Raw genomic sequence first — 24,290 nt, 5'->3', positions numbered from 1 at the left:
CTCATTCCCTCTGCCCCATTCTTTCTCTCCTCCTTTTCTCTCTCTCATACTCTGAAAATGATCCAGCCTGTAGGTACGTCTCTCACTGTCCAGTGGAAGTGCAGCTGCCTCATATCATCTTGGAGTCTACATACTGCCACAGTGTTGTCACCTACCGGCAGGGGCGGGCTGGGCCGGGGGGCAGGGTGCCATCTGCCCCCCAGGCCGCTCTGGCAGGTGTGCTGCGGGCCGCGGCCGTGTCCGCCGCCTCCTTACCGTTTTTTGCACTGCCGGCGGCCATGTTCCTGTGGTCTTTTAAAAGATGCCTGTGGCCACAAGAACATGGCCGCCGGCCTCCACAGCTACGTGGAGGAGGGCCCGGCCGCCTGTCACTATGCACACACAGACAGGAAGCAAGTCTGTCTGTGCATTGAGAAAAAGGAGGAGAGCTAGCAGCCGAGGCTTCACTGAGGCTGGCCCCGCCCACCACAGGCTCCGTGTGTCAGCCCTGCTCTCACAGCTCCTCTCCTCTGCCTGGGCTGTGTGCAGTGTGCTCACTTCCTTCCTGCACGTCCCTGGAAGGAAGAACACAGGCATGTGAGTGCTGCGGGTACTGAGGGAATGGGGTCTGTGTATAATGTGTGTAATTGATGTATTGTGTGTGTACTCACTGGTTGTAATATGGGGGGGGGGTCTCTGTATAATTTACTTTTGTGTTGTGTGCAATGTACTGTGTGTATTGAGTATAATATGAGGGGGGTCTGTGTATAAGTTACTAGTGTGCAATGTGCTGTGTGTATGGAGTATAATATAGGGGGGGTCTGTGTATAAGTTACTAGTGTGCAATGTGCTGTGTGTATGGAGTATAATATAGGGGGGGGGGGTCTGTGTATAAGTTACTAGTGTGCAATGTGCTGTGTGTAATATGGGGCTGTGGATAATGTTGTGTGTGTGTGTGTGTGAATGTACTGGGTGCAATATGGGGGGTTGTATATTGTATTGTGTGCTGTGTGTGTGCTGGGTATTATAATGTACTATGGTGTTGTGTAATATGGGGGGCAGACTTGCCTCCAACTTTTAGCCCAAGTCCCCCGCTGCTCTGCACATTGAAAGGAAATTGGCTTGAAAGGAAGGCTGGTAGTCCCGTGGGAACAACAGAGCATGTGGCCTCGCCCTAAGTAGCGTGTAACCCCGCCTCAAGCAGCGCATCATCCTGCCCCAAGTTGTGTGTCTGTTACCATGCTTACATACAGCCCTATCTTGCTCACATCCCCCTCCCCCATCCACAGCACTCCTGCCCCCCCCTCCCTCACAGGTACCCCTCTCCTACTAACTTTTTCCTCACATGACCCCATCCATGGCACCCCTGGCCACCTTCCCACCCACACATGTACCCCTCTCCTGCTCACTTTCCTCATATCCCCCTTTCTCCATGGCACTGAGGTTAGAGCTGCTGATTCGACTATTGTAGATAGTACATTCTTCATTGCTGTCTCCTCTCCCAGGGCATGACTCTGGCATGAGCGCGACCTGACTGCTGACGTCTGACATCGGCAGATCCAGATCCCCACGGTCACCTCCATGCTGCCTGGTTAGTGCTCTCTGCTGCAGCTTTTCCAATACCTACCTACCTACCTCTCTCTCTCTCTCTCTCTCTCTCTCTCTCTCTCTCTCTCTCTTCACTGACACCTTCTCTCTCACCGCTTCTCTCTACTCCTGACACTCTATCTATCTATATGGAAACTGGAGGAGGCGCACACCGTAAGCATATATGTTATAGCACTTTACTAAAACTAAAAAGCTCACGTAGATTTCAGTTTAGGTACATCGGCAACCAGGCGGGCACAAGTCAGCGCCCGCCTGGTTGCCGATGTACCATATGCTGGTGACGGAACTGCTATGTACATATTTTTAAACTGAAATGTACGTGAGCTTTTAAGTTTTAGTAAAGTGCTATAACACATATGCTTATGGTGTGCGCCTCCTCCAGATTTTTTTTTCCATGTGATTTTGCTATTATATATTTCATTATATATATATATATATATATCTTGTCCCTTTTTCATCCCCTCTCTATCCCCGTCACCTTCTCACTCTCACCCCTCCTCTCTATCCCTGAGACTCTTTTTCAATCTCCCATCTCTCTATCCCAGACACCCTCTCTTTCTCACCCCCTTCTCTCTCTTACTCCTCTATTCATTACACCTTCTCTCACTCTCTCTCTGTCTGTCTGTCTATATATCTATCTATCTGTGACACCTCTCACTCCCTCTATCTATCCCTGACATTCTCTCACTTCCTTTCTTTCTTCTCTCTCTCACAGCCCCTCTCTCTATCCATGACATCTTCTCTCTTATCGCCCATCTCTCTATCCCTGAGTCTCTCTCTCTCTATTCCCTCCATCTCTCTCTCTTTCAATCTCCCATCTCTCTATCCCTGACACCCTCTCTTTCTCACCCCCTTCTCTCTCTTACCCCTCTATCCGTTACACCTTCTCTCGCTATCTATCTATCTATCTATCTATCTATCTATCTATCTATCTATCTATCTATCTGACACCTCTCACTCCCTCTCTCTATCCCTGACATTCTATCACCTCCTTTCTTTCTTCCCTCTCACAGCCCCTCTCTCTATCCATGACATCTTCTCTCTTATCCCCCCTCTCTCTATCCCTGACATCATCTGCCACCCCCTTTTTCTTATGCCCTCTCTTTCTCTCACACCCTCTATCACCGCATTTCTCTCTTCCCTCTCTCTTTCATCCCATCTATCTGATCTCCCGCAACTCTCTATCCTGGGCACTCTCTCTCTCTCACCCCCTCTTTATCTTTGACACTTTCTCACTCTTTCTGTCATTCCCTCACTTTTCCTTACAGCCAAATTATTTCTATCTATCTCTTACACACCCTGACACTCTCATTCTCCTCCTTGCATTTCCTCAATTTACCTGCCCCATCCCTGACATTCTCTCTCTCTCTCACACACACACACATACACTTTCTCTCTTTCACTTCTCTCTCTGTCCCGGATTCTTTCTTCACTTTTATTCTAATAGGGTGGGACCTGCAGAGGAAATGTCTTGTTTACAGGCCATCCACTCGCACTGTCACCGCCACAGAAGTGCTAGCACACTTAGGGAAAGCTGTACCAAGGCATTATGCCATGACACCACAGGCTGCTCCCTCTGTATAATAATAATGCCATGACACCACAGGCTGCTCCCCCTGTATAATATAAATGTAATGCCATGACACCACAGGCTGCTCCCTCTGTATAATAATAATGCAATGACACCACAGGCTGCTCCCCCTGTATAATAATTTGTGTCATGGCATTACTATTATTATATTATACAGTGGGAGCAGCCTGTGGTGTCATTGCATTATTATTATACAGAGGGAGCAGCCTGTGGTGTCATGGCAATTGTCATGATTATTATACAGGGGGAGCAGCCTGTGATGTTATGGCAATTGGCATGATTATTATACAAGGGGAGCAGCCTGTGGTGTCCTGTTTTTAATGTAAGTGAGCAGCCTGAGGTGTCCTGTTTTTTAATGCAAGTGAGCAGCCTGTGGTGTCCTGTTCTTTACGCAAGAGAACAGCCTGTGGTGTCCTTTTCTTTACGCAAGAGAACAGCCTGTGGTGTCCTGTTCTTTATTTATGCAGGAGAACAGCCTGTGGTGTCCTGTTCTTTATTTATGCAGGAGAACAGCCTGTGGTGTCCTGTTCTTTATTTATGCAGGAGAACAGCCTGTGGTGTCCTGTTCTTTATTTATGCAGGAGAACAGCTTGTGGTGTCCTGTTCTTTATTTATGCAGGGGAGCAGCCTGTGGTGTCCAGTTCTTTATTTATGCAGGAGAGCAGCCTGTGGTGTCCAGTTCTTTATTTATGCAAGGGAGAAGCCCATGCTGTCTTGTTTATTTATGCAGGGGAGCAGCCTGTGGTGTTCTGTTTATTTATGCAGGGGAGCAGCCTGTGGTGTTCTGTTCTTTATTTATGGAGGAGAGCAGCCTGTGGTGTTCTGTTCTTTATTTATGGAGGAGAGCAGCCTGTGGTGTTCAGTTCTTTATTTATGGAGGAGAGCAGCCTGTGGTGTTCAGTTCTTTATTTATGCAGGAGAGCAGCCTGTGGTGTCCAGTTCTTTATTTATGCAAGGGAGAAGCCCGTGCTGTCCTGTTTATTTATGCAAGGCAGCAGTCTGTGGTGTCCGGTTCTTTATTTATGCAGGAGAGCAGCCAGCGGTGTCCTCTTCTTCTTTTTTTATGCAGGTGAGCAGCCCTGTTGTGGCAGGGGGGAATTGCGACGACGGGAAGTCAGGCAAATTTTCAGTGTGCCGTGTCCCGCACCAAGCCAGGCTGATACATACAAAACCTCGGCTGCCACAATCGGAGCTTCTGCATTTGCGCAAAATCTCAGTTAACCTGGAGCCACATGACAATAATGTGCTAGGCCAGGGGGTAGTGTCACTAGCCCCCCTGCATCATAAATTAGGCTGGCTGCAGGAGACTGTACGCGTGGCAGCTGCGGCCACTCTCGCTGTCATAGGTGAGCAGCTCCGCCTCCTTCAGCTACTCAGCTGTTTAAGGAGGCGGAGCTGGCCAGCTATGACAGTAAGAGCATCCAGAAGCATCCGCAGCCAGCTGTAAGCATGGCAGGGGGGGTGGAGTGGTATGTGCAAAAGCCCTCCGCCGTCTACTGTGAGTTTGTGTGTGCCAGTGCCTGGCTTCCCCTGATCCTTGTGCGGGTAGCAACCTGTGGTGTCCTGTTTTTATACAGGGGGAGCAGCTTGTGGTGTCCTGTTTTTATACAGGGGGGAAGCCTGTGGTGTCGTTATATTTTTAACGAAAAACCTCCATTTTAATGATGCGCTGTTACTTATGGGCCAGTTCTCTGGACTTGCCCCCCAGGCTAAAAGTTGCCAGCCAGCCCCTGGCCGTACATGTAATCCCTTCTGGATAAATTGGCGGTATAACTTTTAAAACAGATTTCAGTTGAAATACTTTCTTCCGAAGCTCTTTATAGCATAAGTCATCAATAAAATCTTATCCCAGAAATGTGCAAAGATTTTATTTAAAATCACGGCTTCTGAAATCATACAATTTTTACCTCAACTGGCTAATATTTTTTCCAAAAACTGCTCAAAAATTGTCTGGGTTTTCTGTGTTTGAATTTGGTCTATCTGATTTTATATAAAAAAGCAAATAAAATAGTTTTCTTTGAAACATCAGTACAATTATCGATGGTAAGACCATCGGACCATAGATGGTCAAAACATTGTGACTTCTCCTGTAGCCTCCGGGGGTCCAGAGGGGCTGCTCTCTAACATTTCCCCAGTGACTGCTAATTTCTTCAGCCATGGAAATGGCCAAGCTGACTTACCAGCAAAGATTTGCAGCATGGAAATCACAGACTGGTTGCATCAGATGCGACCTTCTCAGGGAAAGCCCATCCTGCTGTGACCATGTTAGGCAAGCGGTTAAGGGATAGTGGGACTGATTCAGAGGGTGCATGCAGCTGCGTGCGTAGAACCATTTTTTTTGCAGTGGACTTTTGAAAATACATTAAGGCCCAGAAAACGGTCAGGTACTTGTGGACTTTCACGGCTCCCATCGCATGCCATCGCATGCCATATGTAGTGGCATGCGACGGCATGCGATTTTTGCCATTTTTATGCACTAAAAAAATCGCATGCGATCGCATCGCATGCTTTTTGATCGCATGCAATTTGATCGCATGTGATCGCATGCAATTTGATCGCATGTGATCGCATGCGATTTTGAACAGAAATGCATCCAAATGCATTGAAATTTGTATGAAACGTGTTCAATGGCCCCCAAATGTCATTTTTCAGGCTGTAACACCCCCACTATCAACGCGAACCCGAAGCGTGGCGAGCACAGCGAGCCCGCGAGGGGCGGCGGTACGCGTCCTACGACCTTTTCATACCCCCACTATCCACGTCGGCGTGGAGTTGAGAATAGAAAGTGTGGTGAGCGCAGCGAGCCACCAAGCCCGAAGCGTGGCGAGCGCAGCGAGCCCCGCGAGGGGACGCGGACACCTGTGAAGCCCGTGAGGGGACGCGTATACCTGTGAAGGTATCCGTGTCCCCTCGCGGGGCTCGCTGCGCTCGCCACGCTTTGGGCTCGGTGGCTCGCTGCGCTCGCCACACTTTATATTCTCAGCTCCACGCCGACGTGAATAGTGGGGGAATGAAAAGGTTGTAGGACGCGTACCGCCGCCCCTCGCCACGCTTCGGGTTCGCGTTGATAGTGGGGGTGGTACAGCCTGAAAAATGATATTTGGGGGCCATTGAACATGTTTGATACTAATTTCAATGCATTTGGATGCATTTCTGTTAAAAATCGCATGCGATGAAATCGTATGCGATGCGATAGCATGCGATGCGATAGCATGCGATGCGATAGCATGCGATGCGATGTGATTTTTTACTATGCGATGGACATCGTGGGACCCGTGATTGTCCACAAGTACCAACGGTCATGACATGCCTGCAGTTTTCTCAGCCCAACCTGTTACTTCCTACAAATGCTGACTACTTGTCAATCACTTTGCAAAAAATCCACCGTGTGCACACAATCACTAGCTATTCACAATACATGCCCAGCGCACCTTCTGCGTATTCTAAGTGGCAAAAAAAAAATTCACTACACTGCTTACAACAAAGACATATGTGAAACTCTGAATCAGTTCCATTGTAATGTCAAAATAAGTGGCTAAATGTTACAATATACTTTACGAAATAAAATCAAAGTAAAGAAGCTAGGATTTCTTTTTTTGAAAATTTTACTTTGGTTATATTAAAATTGGGAACTTGTTGGTACTGTGGAGACCATTTTATTTTCCAGTATGCTTATTATAAATAAAATAAAGGTATTCTGTTTGTGGGGGTGTTTTCTTTTTCACAGTACACAATGGTAGCGAAACGGCACCTGTTGCATAAGCTCCGTCCATGCTCTACAGTGATCTGCCCACATCACTGATATAAACTAAGGCTATTTGGAGGTTTTACTGGTGAGTTCTTGGTTGTTGGTGGCTGTTTTTGGGGTGTGCATCTTCTGATGGCTACATCACATAAAAACACCAATATGGTCCCCGGCGCTCATAGGAAATCCTATTCTTTTTCTTTAATTTACACCCCCCCCCCCCCCAAAAAAAAAGATAATAAATACAATGGTGTAAGATTATTAAATTGATCAAAATTGATGGGTTCTGATGGCCCCGTACTGTTGAAATTTGTCTACTGCGTGGGTAGACTCCAATGTATGTGATGAAACGGTCACGTCACTGTTAGAACCTCAAATCATTAGTCCTGGTCATCAGTAACTGCAAAGGAAAAGAATACCACAATAGTGTAATATCATTTAGGCTATTGGATAAGAAAATAGAAAATATATAATAGTACCAAGACCTGTACCATTAAAATTTGTCTGCTATACAGATAGACAACAAGCGTGAGTGGGAGTCTGTGTAGCCATCGAACAAATCTTGGACAGAAACCTCATGGAGAGTGTGTGGTTCCTTAGCATGATGGCCCCATACAGCATTGCAGGAGGCATCAAGAGACGATGGCCATGCATGAGAACATAATTTGATAGAGTTAATCCATCACATAATGCTAAGAAAATATTTGAGGTCATGAGATAGGTCTCTGGAAGTAAAGGCCAGCCATGCAGAACAATACAAGACAACCACTGGCAAAGGTAATTCCTGAGTGTAGCATCATAGAGTCCCTCCATGCACCTCGAGGAGAGGAAATCAAACGCCATGATATCCAGGTAATCAGCAGCCCATGAGTCCAGGAGGTGAACGTGTGATATGGAGTCAGTGACATGGAGGCCCCTTCCACATTTGTAAACCACATCCATATAACACTTTTGGATGGATTTGTGCTGAGGCAGTGTGCATGGGTTTGTGAAGAATGATCATCAGTTATTGGTGACTAGAGACAACAGTTCCCATTCAATCTGAGGGTAGCAACGCAGTCTCGGTAAGAGTCCCAGAAGCAAATCCTATGGGTTTGTTATGCTGCAGGCACGAAGATCACGCTGGGAGTCATCAGCAGAGATCACAACAGGAACAGGCATGTCAAAAATTTGGAGCACCCGGTTGGACGTTTGCTGAGCCTTGTTGGAATAAAAAATGATAGCATCATAGCAGTCTAACCAATACCATTCAACATCATTGTGCAGAAGTGGTATGTGGCATTAAAATGTAGTTGGTCATATCCAAAAAACTTTGCCTGTGGAGGTAGGTATGCTCTGTATAACCTTTATCTTGGCAGAATCTTGTCCAATGGGATTTGCTGACTACACAGTTGGCATCCAGTGATAAATATCCTTGCATTTGACATATCAGCTAGTACCTGCTCTAGTTCTAAGGGTGCGACGCCGTCTCATCAACGCTTTGTTCAAATACAAATCTCGGTGAGCTGAAATATCTTTTTTTGTTATTGACCAGGATTGCTTCTACCAATGAAGCGTTGATGTCCAGTGCTTTCATGCAGTCTAACTCTACTATCACTTCCGCTGTCCTTCACTGCCAGAGGCACACTATTCACTGCTATATCCAACATTTATTCCCAAGTATAACCAATATATTCATCATTTAGTTCCAATAGGTATAACCAAAACATTTGTTCAGGGGTGTAAGACGAACCATGGGTGCCCCATAGAAAAATATTGAAAGGTCCCACCTTCTCCCCATTGGCTCTCTCCCCCAAACCTCCTCGCCATCTGTCGGACACTCTCTTCTCTCTCTTTGACGCTTTTAAAATGAAGTCCTAATTTATTCCAAGCTTGTTAGCCATCACCTGTCCCTATGTACTGGTGACTGCCAGGCGTCTGTGCCAATGTAACTGATGGAACCACACATGTACAGTACGTTTAACAGCATTACAAGGGGAGCTACATGTGCCTCAACCTAGGACACCTGGAACCTGTAATCAGGCCCTGATATTAGGTAAGTAGGGCACTTTCTGCAGATACTATAGCTAACCCTAGCCGCCCTTAAAGGACAGGTATAAGATTCTACAAAAACTATGAGATATCACTAGGCACAAAGGGCCTGATTCAGTCCTGGTTGCCAGGCCAAGAATTTTCGCAGCCTATTGAGCAGGTTAATGATGCACGCCCACCCCGGCAGCCGAGCCCAAGTGCAGGGCTGCGAACAGGTCTGAATCGGACCCAGAGTTTCAGAGATGGTGCATTCAAGAGATACCTTCCTAGTCTTCCAGTGGTGGCACTATCTTTCCAAGCAACCAGCGATGTAGAGAAATGTGATTATATGGGAACTGCTTTACAATGTCTTGATGCGAGTGTCAAATTGCACCAGATAATATATCTCCCCCATACAGTGGTATAGTTACAATGGTTGCATTATGGGCCCCCGAGTCCCAGGGGGGCCACACCACAAATGTTGCACCCATTTTTGTAATACCCTCTGGAGTTCAGCTGCAGCAACAGGAACACTGCCAAAATAGCCAGAATAATGGCGAGGAAATTTTCCCAACGATCTGCACATGCGCAGTGTAGGGGTATGGTCCAACCCAACTTAGGTCGACACTTGAAATACTGTAGGTCAACATGGCTAAGGTCAATGGGGTTGGAAGGTTGACACAAGCATTAGGTCGACAATGGTAGGTTGACAGCCAGAAGGTCAACATGAGTTTCACATTTTTTTTGGCCCAAATGGACACCATCTAAGTGTATCGCTATGCTCGCCATGCTTTGCCATTTTATTCTCCCACCATGCCGTAGTGGATGGTAGGGTAGGAATTACCACCTGTCGGCACATGTCCGCTCAAATAAAATGGACTTTTTGACTGTTGACCTAGCCATTGACAACCTAATGCTTGTATCAAATTTTCAACCCTGGAAAGGTCCAGCGAACACCGTAGTAATTGGCTAGAAAGCATCTCATATGGTCAATGTATCAGAATTAAACACAACTGTTCTGACAAAAAGATTTGTGAAGAACAAATTCTGAACCTTTCCAACAGACTTATAACGAAAGGGTATAGCCAGCAAACTTTGGAAAAAGTGAACTAGTCGCCTGTGATGACGTATTAAAAGCAAAGAGAAATAAAGAACCCAATTATATCATCATTGGTAATTTATTTAGAAATAGTGGGCAAGATTTAATGCCGTCCGAGTTCAGCGGCAGTGCCAAATGTCCGCTGAACTTTTTCGCCTTGTAAGTTAAATTCCCTTTAAAGAACTTCTTGCACTGCCGCTGAAATCTCACCCATAGTTCCTGTTTTAGGGATATCGAAAAAAATATTCCGGAACAATTGGAAAATTTAATTGAAAATTTAAAAAACAGGACCCGTTATTACAGTAGGTCTAAAGATTCCTCGATGTCCATACTTTATTTACAGGAGAGCACCTACTCTTAAGGACGAGTTAGTCCGTAGTTCAATAGAAACAGAGACAAAGCATCCGCACTAAGGGATTCCACAGATGTGGAATGTCTTATGTGTAAAACCATAAAAAGTCCCTGTAATGAAATACAAGAATTCACAATTAATGGAAAAAGTTACCGAATTAATGAATTTATAACATGCAACTCAATAAATATTATCTATGTCATTTATTGTATATCGGCAAAACCACAAGAAATGTTAAAATTATCTTAACGGAACATGTATACAATGGCCCTTATTCTGATCTGTGCGGAAATTCCCGCATTCTTACGGAGCGGTCCGCACGCCACGGTGTTTTGCCGCGTGCGGCCATCGTCCGTAGAAACGCCCACGTGTCCTCCGCATTCGGACGGACTCACTCTTTAAGAACAGGGCGTGTTTACGGACGACATACAAACCATGCGTGTGCGGGAGAAACACTCCGATTCGGCACGGTATTACAGAGTATTACAGAGTATGCTCGGGAATACCGCATCCGACCGGGAGCCAAGCGGTGCTACCGCACGTAAGCGGAGTATTTACGCCAAACAACCCACTATGAAGTATCTTCTGCAAGACATCACATGACCCACTTATTCAATTACCTATCCTCATAAAAAACTGCTTATTTGGAAATGGAATCAATTAGATTCCAATATATCCTTACAAGCATGCCTAACACATGCATTGCACACATTAACCCTTACAGCAATTGAAGTGCAATGGTTTCAATTAAAGCACTGACAAGCGTCCTATTAGTGAGTAATGAGTAAAGGAGTAGATTGTATTGGGTTCAGGTGTTAATGGTTGTAGTCATTAGGCGTACGTTCGCCTACCGCATGAACGAGTGGTGTCCGCAAAGCAATAGTACACTTGTGGACACCGCACATTTCAGCCCTTTTTGCTCGCGTGCATTCGGAGTGGTTTCCGAATGTACGCCCCCCAACATAAGTGTACTCCCCCGTGTCCGCCCATGTTTCCGCCCCGTTTTGCCCACTTTGAAACTACGCCCATGTGTCATTCCGCATGACGCCCATAATACGCCCCTATTTCCCGACTGATTGCGGGGACCAGTTTTGGACGGGCTTTGTCCGAACTGGTACCGAGTCAAGGCGTGGCACATGCGCGTAGCGTTCTCCACGCATGCGCAGACGCCGTAAAGACGCTATCCGTAAGAACGCGGTAAAGTCCGCATCAATCAGAATAAGGGCCAATATTAGAAAGGGTTTGGTTACCCATGCATTATCATGCATTATCTGCCTATTTTAAAAACACCCATAACTGTAAAAAATTTAATATAGTACAATTTCGGGGTATTCAGATGGTTTTGCCTAAATGCAGGAGTAGAGGCACAGATTAAAGGTTATCCCAACTGGAGATGAAATGGATATTCAAACTCAAATCATTAGCACCGTTGGGATTAAATAGTGACTTCAAATTAAAATGTTTTTTAGAATTAGCACTTTTCATGTGTTATTTTCTCTTGTTTTATGTGTTTTTATTACTTCATTTACTATGTATTAAATTACCACTTGCTATATGTGATTATATCATTGTCCTCATTTTTATTCGTATAAACACTCCATACCCACTCTTTACCTAGATATATTCCAACTAGTTGATGTAAAAACCTGTATGCCGAGATATTGTATATCGATAACCAGATTCATGAGCTATTACATGGACAGTCATCGTTAAATGGACTGGTGGAACGCATATTGGAATGCAAATTCTGGCAACCATATTGGACTAAGACAACTTCCGGGAAAACAGCCCATGGAATGCAGGTTGGAATGCATCGCGTCGTGGAGGTTTGGCGGCCATACTGGATCCGGTTGAAACCACGCCATTTACGACCTAAGGAACGCAGGTTGGAATGCATCGCGACGTGGAGGTTAGGCAGCCATACTGGATCCGTTTGAAACCATGCCATTTACGACCTATGGAATGCAGGTTGGAACGCATTATATCATGGAGGCACTGCGGCCATACTAGATCCAGCTTCAACCGCATCACTTCCGGGACACTTTCAGTGTAATCCAGGAAACCTGTGTTATGTGTATTAAAGGGGGTTTAAAATACGGGTATGGTAGCCAGTCTATCCACACTTAAAAGAGTTTATAAGAGCTTGAAGTGTGGCTACCTACCTGCTTTTTGTTTTGGCACATCCGTCTTTTGGACTGACTCTGATGACCATCATCCATCGGGCCCAAGGAGATCGTCACTGACCATCGCGATAGCTGTTTTTCCACTGGAAAATGTGTTTTTTTGTGCTTTTAAATTCGACTTTAATCTCTAAGTGCAAAATGTATTAAAACCTTTCGTTTTACTACAGGTGCTGCACTATTATCATTTTATGTGTCTTGGTTGATTCCCTGTGGAGGGAGAAAAAAAAAGACCATTATTTTTCAGAACCTGCATGAAATCCTCTGATTCCCGGTGCCAGAAAAGGGAAACCATTACCGGTCCATGTATTTTTATTAATTTTACACCTATGGTGACATATGGTTATAAAGAGTTTTAAAAAGAAAGCGCCATAAGATTTACACATGTTTATTACCGGCAGCATACTAATACCAGCTGGTGCCCCATAAACCACCAATGTAAACACGAGTGGCCCCTAGGCAATGCACATGTCCTAGGCAATGGCCTAGTTTGCCTATGCCTAGGGCCGGCTCTGCACAACATACATACAAATTGAAAGTACTCAACCGCCATACAGGACGCCACCACTTCTTCTTCTGAGGAGAGGAGAGCACACCAAGCATCGCTCCTTCCCTTCACTGTGTCCCTGTGACTGAGCGGTCAGCCACTCAGAGCTATGTTCTGGGAGTGTCAGGTAAAATGCAGGTGTGCTCTAGAGTTTGAGGGGAAGTCATAGGACGTCAGTTCTGGCCTGATCAGCCTGTTTCTATGACATCCACCAAGGACCCCTGGCCAGGCTGACCGGTCAGAGGGCTGAATGCTTTGGCCGCGGGACCTTATATAATAAGTGTCTCCTGGCTGTGGCATTACCCTGCTGGCTGGTTTGGCCTGGGGCTGGTTCTTAAAATACGGGGGACCCCTAGTCATTTTGTCCCCAGTATTTTGGGAACCAGCCCCGGACCTGGAGCCTGGGGCTGGTTTTAAAAAATCAGCGAAGCCCTATTTGTCGGGTTTCCTGATTTTTTAATACCAGCCCCGGCTCTTTCAGCCTGGTGCTGGTTACGGCTGTGGGGGGGACCCCATGCCGATTTTTTTTTTTAATAGGTAAAAGGGTGACAGCTATAATTATGCCCTAACCCAGCCCATTATGATAATTTTGGTCACATGTGACGTGTCAATAGCCCAAATCAAGACAGTGTGTACGGTGGTACAATCTTTTTCTTGCGACTGTTTGGACGGGAGTACATCAGACGTCGCAAGTAAAATTGTACAGGTGTGTACGCACGTGTCGGCTGTTGTTTGTGGACGGTCCGACAGGAGTACGGTCGGCTGAACGGTTGCCAGAAATAGGGATTGTATAGATGTGTACCCAGCTTAAGTCCTGGGCTACACATACTGCACATGCTGGTGAATCATTATATGGTGTGGGGCGTGGCCAGGTGTATGAGGGAAAGCCATGTGACCTCAGCTCCGCCCCAATCAGCCTGTATCTATCACAGCCGCTGAGTCAGTCCTGGGCTACGCACAGACTGCGCACACTGGGGAATCATTATATGGGCCCTTATTCTGATTGATGCGGACTTTACCGCGTTCTTACGGATCGCGTCTTTACGGCGTCTGCGCATGCGTGGAGAACGCTACGCGCATGTGCCACGCCTTGACTCGGTACCAGTTCGGACAAAGCCCGTCCAAAACTGGTCACCGCAATCAGTCGGGAAATAGGGGCGTATTATGGGCGTCATGCGGAATGACACATGGGCGTAGTTTCAAAGTGGGCAAAACGGGGCGGAAATATGGGCGGACACGGGGGAGTACACTTATGTTGGGGGGCGTACATTCGGAAACCACTCCGAATGCACGCGAGCAAAAAGGGCTGAAATGTGCGGTGTCCACAAGTGTACTATTGCTTTGCGGACACCACTCGTTCATGCGGTAGGCGAACGTACGCCTAATGACTACAACCATTAACACCTGAACCCAATACAATCTACTCCTTTACTCATTACTCACTAATAGGACGCTTGTCAGTGCTTTAATTGAAACCATTGCTGCTTCAAGGAAACCTTAGTAATCCCCCACATATGCTGTACTTGTCACACACTTTAAAACTGCTAACAATGGACATGACTGAATATTAATACTAGCAATACAGAAGATATATAATAGTGGGTTGTTTGGCGTAAATCCTCCGCTTACGTGCGGTAGCACCGCTTGGCTCCCGTTCGGATGCGGGATTCCCGAGCATACTCTGTAATACTCTGTAATACCGTGCCGAATCGGAGTGTTTCTCCCGCACACGCATGGTTTGTATGTCGTCCGTAATCACGCCCTGTTCTTAAAGAGTGAGTCCGTCCGAATGCGGAGGACACGTGGGCGTTACTACGGACGATGGCCGCACGCGGCAAAACACCGTGGCGTGCGGACCGCTCCGTAAGAATGCGGGAATATCCGCACAGATCAGAATAAGGGCCATGGTGAGGGGCGTGCCCAGGTGTATGGGGGAAGTCATGTGATGTCAGCTCCACCCCCAATCAGCCTGATTCTATCACAGCCACTGAGTAAGTCCTGGGCTACGTACAGACTGCACACACTGGGGAATCATTATATGGTGAGCGGTGTGCCCAGGTGTGTGAGGGGAAATCATGTGATGTCAGCTCCGCCCCCAATCAGCCTGTATCTATCACAGCCGCTGAGTCAGTCCTGGGCTACGCACAGACTGTACATGCTGGTGAATCATTATATGGTAAGGGGCGTGGCCAGGTGTTTGAGGGAAAGTCGTGTGACCTCAGCTTTGGCTCAATCAGCCTGTATCTATCACAGCCGCTGAGTCAGTCCTGGCTGGGCTACACACAGACTCAGGGGCGGGCTGGGCCGGGGGCCAGGCCGCACTGGCAGGTCTGCTGCGGGCCGCGGCCGTGTCCGAGGCCGCCTTCCCGTTTTTTTTTTCACTGCCGGCGGCCATGTTCCTGTGGTCTTTTAAATTATGTCTGAGGCCACAGGAACATGGCCGCCGGCCTCCACGACTACGTGGAGGAGGGCCGGCAGCCTATTCCCTCTAATCCCCGTCGGCAGTGACAGGCGCTGGGTGGGGACGTCATGACGATGACGCCTCCCACCCACGCGTCTGCAGACTCATAGACTGGAGGCAGCGGCAGGCAGGCCGCAGGACAAGTCGTGGGGGGCCGCAGCAGGAGGCCGCACAGAGTATAATTGAAATTCCTGGAGCAGCAGTAGGAGAGGAGCCTGGGGATAAAAAACAGTGAGTAAAACGATATATCTGCAGTTTCATGTATATTAATAATAATGCAATGACACCACAGGGTGCTCCCCCTGTATAATAATTTGTGTCATGGCATTACTATTATTATATTATACAGAGGAAGCAGCCTGTGGTGTCATGGCATTACTTTTATATTATACAGGGGGAGCAGCCTGTGGTGTCATTATTATTGTACAGGGGGAGCAGCCTGTGGTGTCATGGCATTATGCCATGACACCACAGGCTGCTCCCTCTGTATAATAATAACGCCATGACACCACAGGCTGCTCCCTCTGTATAATAATAATGCCATGACACCACAGGCTGCTCCCCCTGTATAATATAAATGCAATGACGCCACAGGCTGCTCCCCCTGTATAATAATTTGTGTCATGGCATTACTATTGTTATATTATACAGCGGGAGCAGCCTGTGGTGTCATGGCATTATTATTATACAGCGAGAGCAGCCTGTGGTGTCATTGCATTATTATTATACAGCGGGAGCAGCCTGTGGTGTCATTGCATTATTATTATACAGAGGGAGCAGCCTGTAGTGTCATGGCATTAGTTTTATATTATACAGGGGGAGCAACCTGTGGTGTCATAATTGTTATTGTACAGGGGGAGCAGCCTGTGGTGTCATGGAATTATGCCATGAAAAAAGAAAAAGATGGAACTGCGCAATAAAGGGGAATATATGCAATTTATTTATGCACTAATAAAAAAAATACACAATTTCAAAATACAATTATAAGAATTAATAATTAATAAAACAAGGGGGGGGGGGTATATAAAAATATTAGCACAACCGGTCGTGTCTGATTAGTAGATATTTAAAACCAAATACAATTTGCTTCCCTTAAGTTAATCACAGTCAGATTAGTGTATTAGTTGGTTAGAATGCTGGTTTTTATAACAGTCTTGTTTCATGGATTAGTGAAGTAACTGTCCAGGTTTTTAATGTCTGGCCAGACAATTTTTTTTGGTGTATGTGGGGTACCTTACAGCTGCCACCTGTAGTTCCTCCGGTCTCCCAGTGGATGGTGCTGAATCACCTTTCTTGTTCCCACTTTATCTGGAGTCACCTTTGTGCTGGTGGTCTGATGATAGGCTTGTATGGTTCTCCCCTTTGATGCAAATAAAAAGAGTTATGGATGTCCCAACGCGTTTCCCCGCCTCCGGTAACGGTCTCAGCGGCTTTTTCAAGGGAAATGTAAGGAAAATAGCAAGTCTATCATCAGACCACCAGCACAAAGGTGACTCCAGATAAAGTGGGAACAAGAAAGGTGATTCAGCACCATCCACTGGGAGACCGGAGGAACTACAGGTGGCAGCTGTAAGGTACCCCACATACACCAAAAAAAATTGTCTGGCCAGACATTAAAAACCTGGACAGTTACTTCACTAATCCATGAAACAAGACTGTTATAAAAACCAGCATTCTAACCAACTAATACACTAATCTGACTGTGATTAACTTAAGGGAAGCAAATTGTATTTGGTTTTAAATATCTACTAATCAGACACGACCGGTTGTGCTAATATTTTTATATACCCCCCCCCCTTGTTTTATTAATTATTAATTCTTATAATTGTATTTTGAAATTGTGTATTTTTTTTATTAGTGCATAAATAAATTGCATATATTCCCCTTTATTGCGCAGTTCCATCTTTTTCTTTTTTCTGGTACCAATTCGGGGGAACTGAGCTACCCCTTATAGAACAGCGGCAATAACGGGGATTGTGATTTTGATAAATTTTTGTTAATATTAATGGATTAGTGAAACCAACCCACTCACGGCGCAGGACTTAACCAAAACCTTTTCCAATTATGCCATGACCCCACAGGCTGCTCCCTCTGTATAATAATAATAATAATAATAATAATAATGCCATGATACCACAGGCTGCTCCCCCTGTATAATATAAAAGTAATGCCATGACACCACAGGCTGCTCCCTCTGTATAATAATAATGCAATAATGCCACAGGCTGCTCCCCCTGTATAATAATTTGTGTCATGGCATTACTATTGTTATATTATACAGCGGGAGCAGCCTGTGGTGTCATTGCATTATTATTATACAGCGAAAGCAGCCTGTGGTGTCATTGCATTATTATTATACAGCGAGAGCAGCCTGTGGTGTCATGGCATTACTTTTATTATATTATACAGGGGGAGCAGCCTGTGGTGTCATGGCATTATTATTATACAGCGAGAGCAGCCTGTGGTGTCATTGCATTATTATTATACAGCGAGAGCAGCCTGTGGTGTCATTGCATTATTATTATACAGCGAGAGCAGCCTGTGGTGTCATTGCATTATTATTATACAGCGAGAGCAGCCTGTGGTGTCATGGCATTAGTTTTATATTCTACAGGGGGAGCAACCTGTGGTGTCATAATTGTTATTGTACAGGGGGAGCAGCCTGTGGTGTCATGGAATTATGCCATGACACCACAGGCTGCTCCCTCTGTATAATAATAATGCCATGACACCACAGGCTGCTCCCCCTGTATAATATAAAAGTAATGCCATGACACCACAGGCTGCTCCATCTGTATAATAATAATGCCATGACACCACAGGCTGTTCCCCCTGTATAATATAAAAGTAATGCCATGACACCACAGGCTGCTCCCTCTGTATAATAATAATGCAATGACACCACAGGCTGCTCACTTTGTATAATATAATAATAGTAATGCCATGACACAAATTATTATACAGGGGGAGCAGCCTGTGGCATCATGGCATTATTATTATACAGGGGGAGCAGCCTGTGGCATCATGGCAATATTATTATTATAGAGGGGGAGCAGCCTGTGGTGTCCTGTCTTTTACGCAGGGGTGTGCTCTCCCCCGCCCTCCCTCCCCCCAGCAGCAGCAGCAGATGGAGAGACAGCAACAATGGTGAGTTGCTGGTGGGAAATTTTGGCACTGTGGGGGCATTTCTGGCACTGTGGGGGCATATGTGTATTTGGCACTGTGGGGGAATATCTGGCACTGTGGGGGCATATGTGTCTCTGGCACTGTGGGGGCATATCTTGCACTGTGGGGGCATATGTGTACTTGGCACTGTGGGGGAATATCTGGCACTGTAGGGGCATATGTGTATCTCGCACTTTGGGGGAATATCTGGCACTGTGGGGGCATATGTGGCTCTGGCACTGTGGGAGCATATGTGTCTCTGGCACTGTGGGGGCATATCTGGCACTGTGGGGGCATATGTGTATTTGGCACTGTGGGGGAAAATCTGTCACTGTGGACATCACATTGTGCGGTGTAATGGGCATCATGGTATGGGGCATAATGGGCATTAAGGTGTGGGGAGCATTGGGTAATTGCCATCAAAGTATGGGGTGCAATGGGCATCAAGGTGTGCGTCATAATGTGTAATTAGCATCACAATGGCAATCTGCAGGTACACAATACAATCATGGTACAGGCCATGCCCCCTTATGATAGGCCACACACATATCATAAGGGGGCGTGGCCTGTACCATGGGGGGGGGGGGTATGGGCCAGTGCTCTGGACTTGCCCCCCAGGCTAAAAGTTGCCAGCCAGCCCCTGCCTACCGGTGTCTCTAACCCAGGGGTCCTTAACCCCTTCCCGACATTTGACGTATATATACGTCATGGCCGGGATGTACTTCCCGACACATGACGTATATATACGTCATGACTTTAAACTGTCCCCGCGTCTATAGACGCGGGGACAGTTTAAACATGTCTGCTGTCCCTGACAGCAGACATGTCCCTGCATGCCATGGGGGGGTGGCGATGCCTCCCCCCCGTCGGCGATCGCTGTGATTGGCTGTTCAATGTGAACAGCCAGTCGCAGCGTTTTCCTGTGTTACCGGCGAATCAGACGCTCGGTAACACAGGTGTCAATCACCGCCGGGTGTGAGGGGGCATGAGGGGGTCACCGGTGATGACCACACCTCACCCCACCTCACCCCACCTGCCCCCAAGGCTGTGATTGGTCCGTCGGACCGACGGACCAATCACAGCCAAGGCGCGTCATTTAAACTAACGGTGACTGCGCTGCAGACGCCATTCCGGTCTGGAATTGCGTGCAGAGCGGTCACCGGCCACTCTGTCGTGATATACATACCTGAACCTTGCCTGATACTTACCTGATCACCGCTGATCACCGCTGGTAGCGTGCTGCCAGCAGCTGGATGCTTCCTGGATCTTGTGACTTCCTGTGTCCTGCTGCTGCAGTGTCATAGAGTCACAGATCGTGAGAGATAGTGACAGATAGTGACAGAGAGTGACAGAGAGTGGTAGAGAGTGATAGAGAGTGATAGAGAGTGCTATATTTTGTGTCTGCTGCACCCCCTTTTGTGCTGATCAGTATATCTGTGCTGATCAGCAACTTTTTGGGTTTTTTTTTTTTTATATATATACCTGTCAGTTGCACCAAAGGTTGTGCTGCCTGTGCAACTGACTGCTGCCCCCCCCCCCCCCCCCTTTTGTGCTGATCAGTTTAAATCATTAACTGATCAGCAACTTTTTGGGGGTCCAGGTTTTTTTTTTTATATATACCCTGTCAGGTTGCACCCACAGTTGTCTGCCTGCTGCCCCTCACTGCTAATCAGTGTCGCATCACTGCATCACTGATCTGCAGTTTTTTTGGGGGGCGGGGATTGCAGTGGGGTTTTGTTTTTACACCCACGTTGCTTTTGTGGGTGCTTTTGTGGGTGTCCTGTGGCCGCTGATCAGTGACGTACATCACTGAACAGCATTTTTGGCACAGGGTTGATATAATTTTTTTTCTGCAGTTTTTTAAATTGTTTTTTTTTTGGAGAGTGCTGTGGTATTTTTTTTTTTTTAAATTGTTTTTACACCCACGTTGCTTTTGTGGTTGTCCTGTTGCCTTTGAGCGCTGTTCAGTGACGGACGTTACTGACCAAAATCTGTGCTCAATTTTTGGCGCAGGACCTTTTTTTTTTTTTTTAACCCCTTCATTTTTTATTTTTTTTTATTGGGATCAAATTCCTGTATAAAGTATTTTTTTTTCTGCACTACATACACACTACACACTACATACCCCCCGTGTTGAAATAAAGTTTGTACCCCCCCTACACTATACACGTGTTGAAACATTACACTTACAGAAACACAAAAATAAAAATGGCATCCCAAATGTCATCCCAAATGTCATCCCAGTCATCCAGAAGAATGTATTCAGCGGAGGAGGCATATGCCATGCTTGCCTCTGACTCTGACACAGCGAGTGATGCAAGCGGGGAATTTGAAGGATTCGTCTTAAGCTCCTCTTCCTCCTCTAGTGATGAGGGACCCCCTCAAAGACGCCCCCGTAGAGCAGCTGAGACCCCCCCCCCCAAATGATTGATCCCGTATGGACCCCACCACCAGACAATTTTGAGCCCCAGGTTCCTGAGTTTTTGGCCATCCCAGGAATCCAATTTGATTCAACAGGTCTCAGAGAAATTGACTTTTTCAAATTATTTTTCTCTGATGATTTTATAAATTTAATGGTGGACCAAAGTAATTTATATGCCCAGCAGTTTATTGCTCAAAACCCCACGTCATCATTTGCTAGGTGGACCCCTGTAGATGCAGTAGAGATGATGACGTTTTGGGGTCTGGTGTTACATATGGGCATAGTAAAAAAGCCAGAAATTAGGCAATATTGGAGTACAGATGTTCTGTACAGCACCCCATTTTACCGTATGGCCATGACTCGGACTCGTTTTGAGACAATCCTTAAATTTTTACATTACACCGATAATGCACAGTGCCCACCCAGAGATGATCCCACCTTTGACCGGCTATTCAAAGTCAGGCCGGTCATTGATCATTTCAGTGCCAAATTTGCAGAGATGTACATCCCTGAAAAATTTATTTGTATCGACGAGTCCCTTATACATTTTAAAGGAAGGGTTAAATTCCGCCAGTACCTTCCCAGTAAGAGGGCAAGGTATGGCATAAAAATGTATAAACTGTGTGAAAGCACCTCAGGGTACACCCACAGGTTTAGGGTATATGAAGGGAAGGATTCAAGAATTGAACCGCCAGAATGCCCCCCCTCCCTCGTAGGTGTTAGTGGAAAGATTGTCTGGGATTTAGTGCACTCCTTCCTGGATAAAGGTTATCACCTCTATGTGGATAACTTTTACACTAGCATCCCCCTGTTTAAGGCCCTTGGTTCAAGAGGTACAGCAGCTTGCGGTACTGTGCGCAAGAACCAAAGAGGCCTCCCAAAAACGCACGTTGCCCAATTACTGAGAAGGGGTGAAAGCAGGGGAATATGCACCGAAAATATGTTGTTGGTCAAATATAAGGACAAGAGGGATGTCCTTATACTGACAACAATTCATGGAGACAGTACCACCTCCATCCCTGTACGAGGTACCAGTACCCACACCTCAAAACCTAATTGTATCCTAGATTACAATAAGTACATGGGCGGAGTGGATCTTTCAGATCAGGTACTGAAGCCGTACAGTCCCCTGCGGAAAACAAAAATCTGGTACAAGAAGCTGGCCGTGTATATCATCCAGATGGCACTGTATAACGCTTACGTGCTATTCCGTTCTACCAGCCAGAGGGGGACATTTATGCACTTTCAAGAGGAAGTCATAAAGGGCCTAATATTTGGGAACCAGCAGGCAGAGGGCCCCAGTACTTCTAGTACTGGCCCCCGTATTGTACCAGGGCAGCATTTTCCTAACGAAATCCCCTCCACTGCAAGAAAGGGCAGGACACAAAAAAGGTGCAAAGTTTGCAATAAAAAGGGAATAAGAAAGGATACTATTTTCCACTGTGAAACTTGCCCCGACAAACCCGGCCTATGTATAAAGGAGTGTTTTAAAATATACCACACATCTATGGATTATTAGGTTCATCATTTCACCGTGCTTCGGGGGTCTTGCTAATGCCACATAGCACCCACCATTCATTCCACCAGAATCTGAGCTGCAAAAATCCAAAAATCACTCCTTCCCTTCTGAGTCCTGCCATGCACCCAACTGGTATTTTTTGGTCACATATGAGGCATTGCCATACTCGGGAGAAATTGGGGCACAGATTTTGGGGTGCTTTGTCTCCTTCATTCCTTGTGAAAATGAAAAATTTGGAGCCAGAACTGCATTTTTGTGTAAAAAATGTAATTTTTCATTTGCACAGCCCAGTTGTATCAAAATTGGTGAAACCCCTGGGGGTTTGAAATGTACACTATACCCCTAGATGAATTCCCTGAGGGGTGTAGTTTGCAAAATGGGGTCACTTGTGGGGGGGTTCCACTGTATTGGTGCTTCGGGGGTCTTGCTAATGCGACATAGCACCCACCAACATTCCACCAGAATCTGTGCTGCAAAATCCAAATATCACTCCTTCCCTTCTGAGTCCTGCCATTTTTTGGTCACACATGAGGCATTGTCGTACTCGGGAGAAATTGGGGCACATATTTTGGGGTGCTTTGTCTCCTTCATTCCTTGTGAAAATGAAAAATTTGGAGCCAGAACTGCATTTTTGTGTAAAAAATGTAATTTTTCATTTGCACAGCCCAGTTGTATCAAAATTGGTGAAACCCCTGGGGGTTTGAAATGTACACTATACCCCTAGATGAATTCCCTGAGGGGTGTAGTTTGCAAAATGGGGTCACTTGTGGGGGGGTTCCACTGTATTGGTGCTTCGGGGGTCTTGCTAATGCGACATAGCACCCACCAACATTCCACCAGAATCTGAGCTGCAAAATCCAAAAATCACTCCTTCCCTTCTGAGTCCTGCCATGCACCCAAATGGTATTTTTTGGTCACATGTGAGGCATTGCCGTACTCGGGAGAAATTGGGGCACAGATTTTGGGGTGCTTTGTCTCCTTCATTCCTTGTGAAAATGAAAAATTTGGAGCCAGAACTGCATTTTTGTGTAAAAAATGCAATTTTTCATTTGCACAGCCCAGTTGTATCAAAATTGGTGAAACCCCTGGGGGTTTGAAATGTACACTATACCCCTAGATGAATTCCCTGAGGGGTGTAGTTTGCAAAATGGGGTCACTTGTGGGGGGGTTCCACTGTATTGGTGCTTCGGGGGTCTTGCTAATGCGACATAGCACCCACCAACATTCCACCAGAATCTGAGCTGCAAAATCCAAAAATCACTCCTTCCCTTCTGAGTCCTGCCATGCACCCAAATGGTATTTTTTGGTCACATGTGAGGCATTGCCGTACTCGGGAGAAATTGGGGCACAGATTTTGGGGTGCTTTGTCTCCTTCATTCCTTGTGAAAATGAAAAATTTTGAGCCAGAACTGCATTTTTGTGTAAAAAATGTAATTTTGCATTTGCACAGCCCAGTTGTATCAAAATTGGTGAAACCCCTGGGGGTTTGAAATGTACACTATACCGCTAGATGAATTCCCTGAGGGGTGTAGTTTGCAAAATGGGGTCACTTGTGGGGGGTTCCACTGTATTGGTGCTTTGGGGGTCTTGCTAATGCGACATAGCACCCACC

General features: G+C 46.2%; 1 long non-coding RNA gene across 1 annotated transcript in view; it reads left to right on the top strand.

Annotated features, from left to right (window-relative positions):
- The first annotated feature begins 545 nt into the window (after positions 1-545).
- LOC146036481 (uncharacterized) overlaps positions 546-24,290 on the top strand; it is a 33,222-nt gene continuing 9,477 nt past the window's right edge. Inside the window, exons 1-2 of the long non-coding RNA XR_014460821.1 lie at positions 546-576; positions 1,485-1,570. This is a non-coding gene — a long non-coding RNA (uncharacterized LOC146036481). The remainder of the gene's footprint in view (positions 577-1,484; positions 1,571-24,290) is intronic.

The sequence above is a fragment of the Crinia signifera genome, chromosome 9 (assembly GCF_055691185.1).
Source record: "Crinia signifera chromosome 9, ASM5569118v1, whole genome shotgun sequence".
NCBI classification, from domain to species: Eukaryota; Metazoa; Chordata; class Amphibia; order Anura; family Myobatrachidae; genus Crinia; species Crinia signifera.
This window is presented reverse-complemented; position numbering and strand designations above follow the sequence as displayed.